Below are 8,144 nucleotides of genomic sequence, written 5' to 3'. Positions count from 1 at the left end.
TTTTTTACTTTATGATTCATTTCGATCATGCAATCATATCAACGTTTCTGCATCACAGATTTCTGCTTATGCCGATTCTAGGGATGTGTCAGAGGTATTGTGAATTAATAACATCTCCTCATTCTTATTAGTTTGCTTCCAAAGGATATTTTTTTAGATTTTATAAACATTGGCAGTTTTTCTAAGTTTTCCGATACCTGCACTCATCTTTAACTTTTGTTACATTTTCTAGTACTGTTTTGGCTTGTGCTAGGGGCGTGACTGGTGTTACACAGTTCATTGTCTCTAATCAACTTAATCTGTCACAACGAGGATGCTCTCAATGGATCTTCTTGGGTATGTTATTACATTTCACAACATCAGTCTTTAAATGCCATGTCTGCTATAAATTGTTTATCAAAAACTAACTTATTGAAACCAAATTTGCTTTTATTTTCCCTGGTTGCGTACTATACTTCCAAACCGTCCTTTTATATATTCTGTTGGAGCATAATTATATTTACACTTTGATCTGTTTCACTGATCAAAACGTAAAACTTTCATTTCAGGTATTGTTAAACATAACACCTAAGATTGATGAATTCTTACGAAACTTATTTTACTATTTCTACCTACAATGAATCAGCTTCGAAAAATTCCTGTTACGTCAAATGAGCTTACGTCAAATGGATAAGAACCAAGCCTCAAAGCTTTTGTTGGACTTGACATCTATTGAAAAAAAAACACACACACACACAAACACATGTTACCGCTTGAGATTGGAGAATCGATGTAGTGTCAAATGTGCAGATTATTTAGAACTTAATCGGTATTTCTTGAAATTAAGGCCATTCACATTCCAGATACATAAGCTTAACTGAAATAATGGCATTAGAATCTTATATGCATTATTACAATCTGTCTTTAATTTTAACCTATGAATGTTCCTCTAAATTCATTTTTCTTTGAAACATGAAAAAATCATATACTAAGAACAAGGAAAAAATAATAAGGTTAAAAGACAAATATAATATTTCACTTAATGCGTGTCTTTTACGTTATACTTTTTCCTTGTTCCTTTGTTATACGTAATGCAATACTGACTGCTCAAAATAATGCTGACATGTTTTTTCCAATACGGAGACAACACATAACAGCTATTTATAAGTTTGTAAATTTAGGGAATTTCCTGTAAAATCATAACAACAATCTATAAAGGAAGTATTGCAAGTCTCTATAATTTCATCAAAATCATGCAACTTCCTACACTTGGACATTTCTGTATTTCTGAAGAAATCCCAACTGTGCGCAGAGATATCATCGAAACTTGTGCATAATTCTAAACGCACTTGTAGTCAAAAATAGTTCTTGTATAGCTCAGTGGTTCTAGATTATCTGTAAAAAGGCTTGCAAGAGTTACAAGTGGTGAAAAAATCTTACGTTAGCCATTAAGCAGGTGTGCGTGACGTTAGTACCTACCCATGCGTTTATTTGAAACGTGTAAACTAGAAGTTTGTACGATTATTCATTTTGGTACAAACTTCATTGCATGTATTTACAAAAACATCTGTTATTACGCTTTTTCCCTTCTAAAGTATATTAAGTACAGACATTAAAAATTGATGAATACGAAGCTAGGCTGTGCTCAAACAACATCACGCCAAATTTTTGATTGCGTCAACGTCACATATGTAAGGATTACGCAACATGCATTTTTTAGACAATTTATTCTTCTTTTAAAGACATCAAGACTTTAAGAATATTCAGTATAGCATTATCTGTATCTTCCTGAAAATATCCATTGCCATTTATATTCATATCATGAGATATTTCTTACTTTCCACGGCGTAATTACAACTTTTTTGATGTTCATCGATATAACTTCCATGAAACAAGTTTGTCTTTATAGTTACCACAGGTAACCCATATAGGCGACTCCTCAAGAAGACTGTTTGTAATCTTAGTGGGAGGATAGTGCAAGATACAGAAGACGCTCCAATTCCAAAAGCTTCCCTGGTTCTTTAGCGCGCCAGGTGTAAAGAGCCCATACACAGGAATCTTATCCCAATGTTAGTAATTTTTAGTTGGAGGAGCAGAGGCTCGACCTCACCACCCCTGGTTTCGTAGTCAGATAGTATTACAATTGAACCACTGCGTTCGCTCTTCCATGAAACAACTGATGTCTTTTCGTTTTGAAGAAACCTATTCGTCATGTTTCAGTAATCATGGCCGTAGCGACTATTGAGGCAACAGAGGCACTTACCTCGGTCAATTGTGCCTCGGTCGATTTTTCTGCCTCGATTGATATTTTGCCTGGCCATTATTTTTGGTCTCCGGGTTTGGTTTTGCCTTAGCTGTATGAATTACCAGCCGTTCTTGAAGAATCTGATCTCGGTTTAGAAAGTATTTTCTGAATAAGTTATTACGGTGGCACAGAGGTGACATACGTGCACATACGTGCGCACGTATAAGTGTAAAAAAAACATCAGCGCACATTTAAGTAGAAAAAAAAACATCTTCATACGTATAACTTATTGCGTGCGCACGTAATAGCTAATACTTGCGCATGTATTAGTTTGAAAACAAAAAAATCATCGCACATATTAGTAAAGAAAAACATCTGTGCACGTGTAACTTATTATGTGCACACGTAATAAATAATACGTGCGCACGTATTTGTTAAAAAAATCTCCATACGTATAACATATTACGTGCGCACGTAATGGCTATAACGTGCGTACATATTACTTTATACGTGCGAAGATTTTTTTATACTAGTACGTGCGCACGTACTGATATGTTCGGTGATGTTTTATACTAGTAAGTGCGGACGTGTTAGTTATTACGTACGTGCGTATTAGTATAAAAAACATCAATGTCACCTCTGTGCCACCGTAGATTATGGAACAAACTATAGAATATATCTACGACGTCACAACTGTGTGATGTTTGTGAAATATGTTAGTAACGTACTTCGGTTGGTGCGCGCATTTCAGGTGTTTTCAATATTCCCCAGCACCAGCCAGTATGGCAGAGGTCACTCCCAGGCGCGTAGCGTGGCACACTCGGTTACTCTGCTGATTGCTGAGTAACATTTGCATTCATAACCTAATGCCTAATGCAGATTTTGGTACTCGTAGTCCTACAGCTTAGTAAATATTTCACAATTGTCTGCTTTTGTAGACGTGCACTTTTATTTCACTGGCCCAGGGAATGTTCTCCGTGCTCAAATGTAGATGATACCATACTGGTTTATATAAATAAATGATTTACCACTATTACACAAAATGTGGATGACATATTAACATACTTTGATATCCTTTCATGATTCTTTCATGATTCAGATACGTCAGTAAAGAAATTTTAGTAATCTTCAAAAGATTTATCAGATATAATATTGAATCAAGTTTAGCGGTAAAATGTTTACTGTATCAAAATGACGGTATATGTTATCAGATACATTTACATCATAATCTAACCCTGCTTATTGCAAAAAGCATCTACAATACTTTGAAGAAAAAATAGTTCGATGAAACTGCTTTTAAATGTAAATAGTGAAATGAATGCGGCAAGGTAAGCCTGTTTGTCCTTTTAGTTGCTTGGATCTCATTACTCGGTTACATGGACATAAGTTGCAGTGTTATTGCATTTGTAAAAATGAGAAAAAAAGCTCTTGGTAACTGCGTTGGAATGAAATAAACAGACAGAAACCTTAACACTGTAAATGTAAGGCAATTCCAAAAGATTGCAGGAACAATCCTCTTTTATCAACTCGAGATATCCGTAGCTACTTTTATTTCAAATTCTACGATAGAAATTATATACTTCAGAATTGGTTGCGCTACGCTCTGACTCCCCTATATATTTAATAAAATAGGCCTGTTAAAACCCACCAAATAGCTATTTCAAAACATTTACAAGGATTTTATTTTTCATTCGTGTAACAATCGGATCCCGAATTGAAATTCGCACCCCTCCCATGGTCATTTCCTACTTGGGCACTTATGACCGGAGCAATAATTTACGGAACCTGGGGATCGGCAGGTTGGGTGTTGATGACATGCTCCATCAGAAAAGTTTCCTACGTTTTCTGGCTATCTCATGTCTCATTTCCTACAAATAAGTTCTTTTTTTTTCCAAACCTTACCGGATTTCAAAGTATGGTTAAGATTCAAAATAAACAGATGAATTCGTTGGTGCGAAAGCAAAATCATTTGAAACTTCATGATTTATCATTATATTTATTATGTATTTCATTTTTATCAAATATCATTGACGGACAAGACTGAGGTTTATTTGCACTTATTTTGAAGTATTTTAAGCGCGAAGTTGTTGTTGAAGCGTCATTTCGGTAGTTCTGCACATTGAAGGTAAAATATAATCCACAATGTAGAATTTGATAAAACCACTCCATTTTAGAATTTCAGGACATACTAAGAAAAAGTCGCAAAATATATATATTCTCGTGCTTGCATTTTTTTCTAGACTGATTTGAATGAAGCTGGACCTTAAACAAGATTTTGTAATTGGAGTTTATAGGAAAATCGCATTTTTTGCACTACATTGCAGATTTTATTAAAAAGTCTCACAGTTTGTGAAGACATTATTGGAATTGTTTCATTGTAAATATTGTAACAATTGAATTTCATTTTAGCAAGATTGTGACATTGCCATTTAGTAAACACATGAACATCAGTAACGCATACATAGGCTTTATTCTATGTTATCAAGAACAGTGAAGTTACTTCATTACTTTCGGTTTATAAAATTGTGAAGAACTAAGATATGAAAAACCATGCTTAAAATTGTTCATTTACATAATAATTACTCAGATGTAATATAAATTTCATTCAAACATCACAACAAGAGGGTGATGATGACCCTATATTGCTCACCTGTAAAACTTGGCCTTGACCCCACATAAACCAGTTTCGAACTTGGCCTAGAAATAATCATGATAAACATTCTTACCAAATTTCATGAAGATAAGGTCATAAATATGGCCTCTTGGAGTGTTAACAAGCTTTTCTTTTGATTTGAGCACGTGACCTAGTTTTTGACCATACATGGCCAGTGTCACACTTGGTCTAGGAATCATCAAGATAAACATCCTTACCAAATTTCATGAAGATAGGGTCATGAAAGTGGCCCCGAGAGACAAGCTTTCCCTTTGATTTGACTGGATGGCCTAGTTTTTGACCCCATATGACCCAGTTTTAAATTTGGTTCAGGAATGAAGATAACCATTCTGGCCTTTAGCTTTTGATCTGGTCAGTTTTCGAAAGGAACTGAGATATTATGCACATACAAGCTGTGTGCAAGTTTGATTAAAGTTTATTGCAAAATGTGGTCCCTATCGTGTTCACAAGCCAAAATACCATATATTTGGCCTTTTAAGGGGCAATAACCCTTGAACCCATGATGGGATCTGGCCAAGTTTCAAAAGGAATCGAGATATTATGCCAATACAAGTTGTGTGCAAGTTTGATTAAAATTGATTGCAAAGTGCGGTCTCTTATCGTGTTCACAAGACATTGTGGACAGACGACGAACGAAGGGTGATCACAAAAGCTCATCCACAGGTGAGCTAAAAACAAAATGCCTCTTTGCTGAGCTTACGATTGATTAGCAATGGATAGAACTAGCTATGGCTACACAGTGCTGTGTACATGCTAACAAATTAAAACGATAAAAAAAAAATCAATGTAATAAATTATATACATCTTAAAATTACTTTCACATTCATTCTGTTCATTTTTTTTCAAAAAGGCCACGGAGAAGAATACCTTTTTTAAATCAAACAGGAAGAGTAAAACAATTAATCCTATATACTCAATTAACAGGTGATTTACACTTTAAAAGTAATCACATAAAATATACAAAATATGCAGGCTTTTACCAATCTTGTTAGGTCATTCGGATACTCTCTGATAATAGACATAGCAACACATTTGAAATTGCAAAGTTTTTTAACTTTCTTATAATTATATATCATGGAACATTGTTGGTCCAAATATTTGATAATAACAGAACAGAACAGAATAGAATTGTATTAAAGACCTGTACATGGTACATCGGCATGCATAATAAACAACATCTGGTCCAATCTGAAAATGGTTCTTTTAGCTCTAGCTTGTCGTCACAGGATAATTTTCCATTTCAAGGACATGTTATTGCATATTCCATCTTTAGTGACAGACAGACAGACAGACAGACATGTATTATAATGATAAGCATATTCTTCAGACTGCCATCTTCTTATAAAACAGGTTTTAATATGTAAAAACAGATTTATAAAGTCGCAGCAAGATCTACCTTATTGACTGATAGACAGGCAGACAGTCATACACAGCTAGAAAATTAAATAACATAGATATTTTCAATATTGTCTTCTAATTAGAAAATTTTGTGATGAAATATATTCTGTGCTTTGAATTATATTCTAATAATAAGACCCATTTTATTGGCATAGTTTTTAACTCTTTTTGCACAAAATTGATGTTGATTAATTTTGTCTTATATCCATATATCAAGTTTCCTGAAAAAAGTGGGCAAATTTAAAAGACATGCAGTTAAATGCACATGCATTCACTATAAACAGCACACTATCATTTTATATATGTTATTCATTAATTCCTGCATCAAGGCTTATCAACACTGCTACATGTGATTTATTGCTTTTTACTGACTGCATGCTGGTAAACTGGCCATCACTTCAATTATCATGTAATTGGAGCCACCTAGGGTGCGAGTAGTTTCTACTCTCTCTCCGGGTCTGTTCCAGTAACTGTTTATGGAAGAGTAATGAAATTAATATTCATTAATTGTGGGACCTCTAATTCAGTGTCAGGGTGTTGGCATTTTAGATTATTGATATTTTTCTTGCACAAAAAAATAATGGTGCATTGTGTTTATGTTATTTCTAAGTGATATATTTCATGCTAAAAGATGCTCTTGAGCCTGTTTCACAAAACTTTGTAAGATTTTTTTCAACATACTTAGATCATTATAAAAACAATCTCACAAAAATATTCAGTATGTGTATAATCTAATCTACAAAATATATATATCGCTTCCCGCATCATACTATCCCAGGTTCTAGAACGGAGGTAGCATTATTTTAGAAATTGAAAGTTGTTGTCAGTTAGTATTGACAGGTGCCTCTCTTTATTTTACATCATATTTGTAACCTGAAAATATCTAAATTGACCAAAATAACATACAAAGTTTACCAATGGCAGAGTCAGTGGCGTAGTGATAAGTTCTCCGACTTTCACACATGTTACCGTGGGTTTGATTTTAATTCAGATTGTTTTCATTAAATCAATATAATGTAATTTTATTGATACTAGTTTTATTCTTACAACATTTTATGGTAATAAATGTATGTAGAAGAATGTCAAATACTTGTGTATTTCTTTCAATAAATGAACAATAAATCACGATAAGTGATAATTTTCCTGCATTCTAAGTTTACAGAGGAAATTAAAAAAAAAATGATAATGAAAATAGTCAAACAGGTATTTCGAACTTACAGTCCGAGATTGGTAGCTGAACGTTTCGTCAGCACAACTTTATCTGCATATACGACCTGGCAGTAAAAATGTTTATATTTTATTTGGTTTTCAATATTTATATTTTTATTTATGTTTGGGCACAATTTTTTTACGGAAGCATACGGAATATTCTTGAGTGCTAGTTCAATAATTTCGGACAATACATGAATACTAAATAATCCTCAATAGACAAAATAATAAAATTAGTTAGGTTATTCAACTGGGGGAAAACCAAACCACCAGTCAAGGGTCAATTGAGGTGGAGATCCCCTGATAATACTCATAACAATTAATCAGGCATCACCTTTAAATTAGACATAATAGTTATGTTAGCTACAGGCTTATTCCCAGGTGTATAATTTTACAGAGTGGGAGTTCAAAATGTATTTATATAATGTCTGAAATATCCAAACTTATTCTAAAAGTCAGATTTTAAAGATGCTATAGAAATCACTTTCACCTTTTACGAAATTGAAATCTATGGCCTGGCCTGGCCTGGCCTGGCCCGGCTCAGTCGGAAGTTGGGCTCATCGGGCCAGGCCAGGCCAGGTCGGGCCAGTCCGAGCCAGGCCAGGCCAGGCCAGGCCAGAGATTAGAACATGCCTTTAA

The sequence above is a fragment of the Mercenaria mercenaria genome, chromosome 7, assembly GCF_021730395.1.
Source record: "Mercenaria mercenaria strain notata chromosome 7, MADL_Memer_1, whole genome shotgun sequence".
In the NCBI taxonomy this organism is placed as follows: domain Eukaryota; kingdom Metazoa; phylum Mollusca; class Bivalvia; order Venerida; family Veneridae; genus Mercenaria; species Mercenaria mercenaria.
This window is presented reverse-complemented; position numbering follows the sequence as displayed.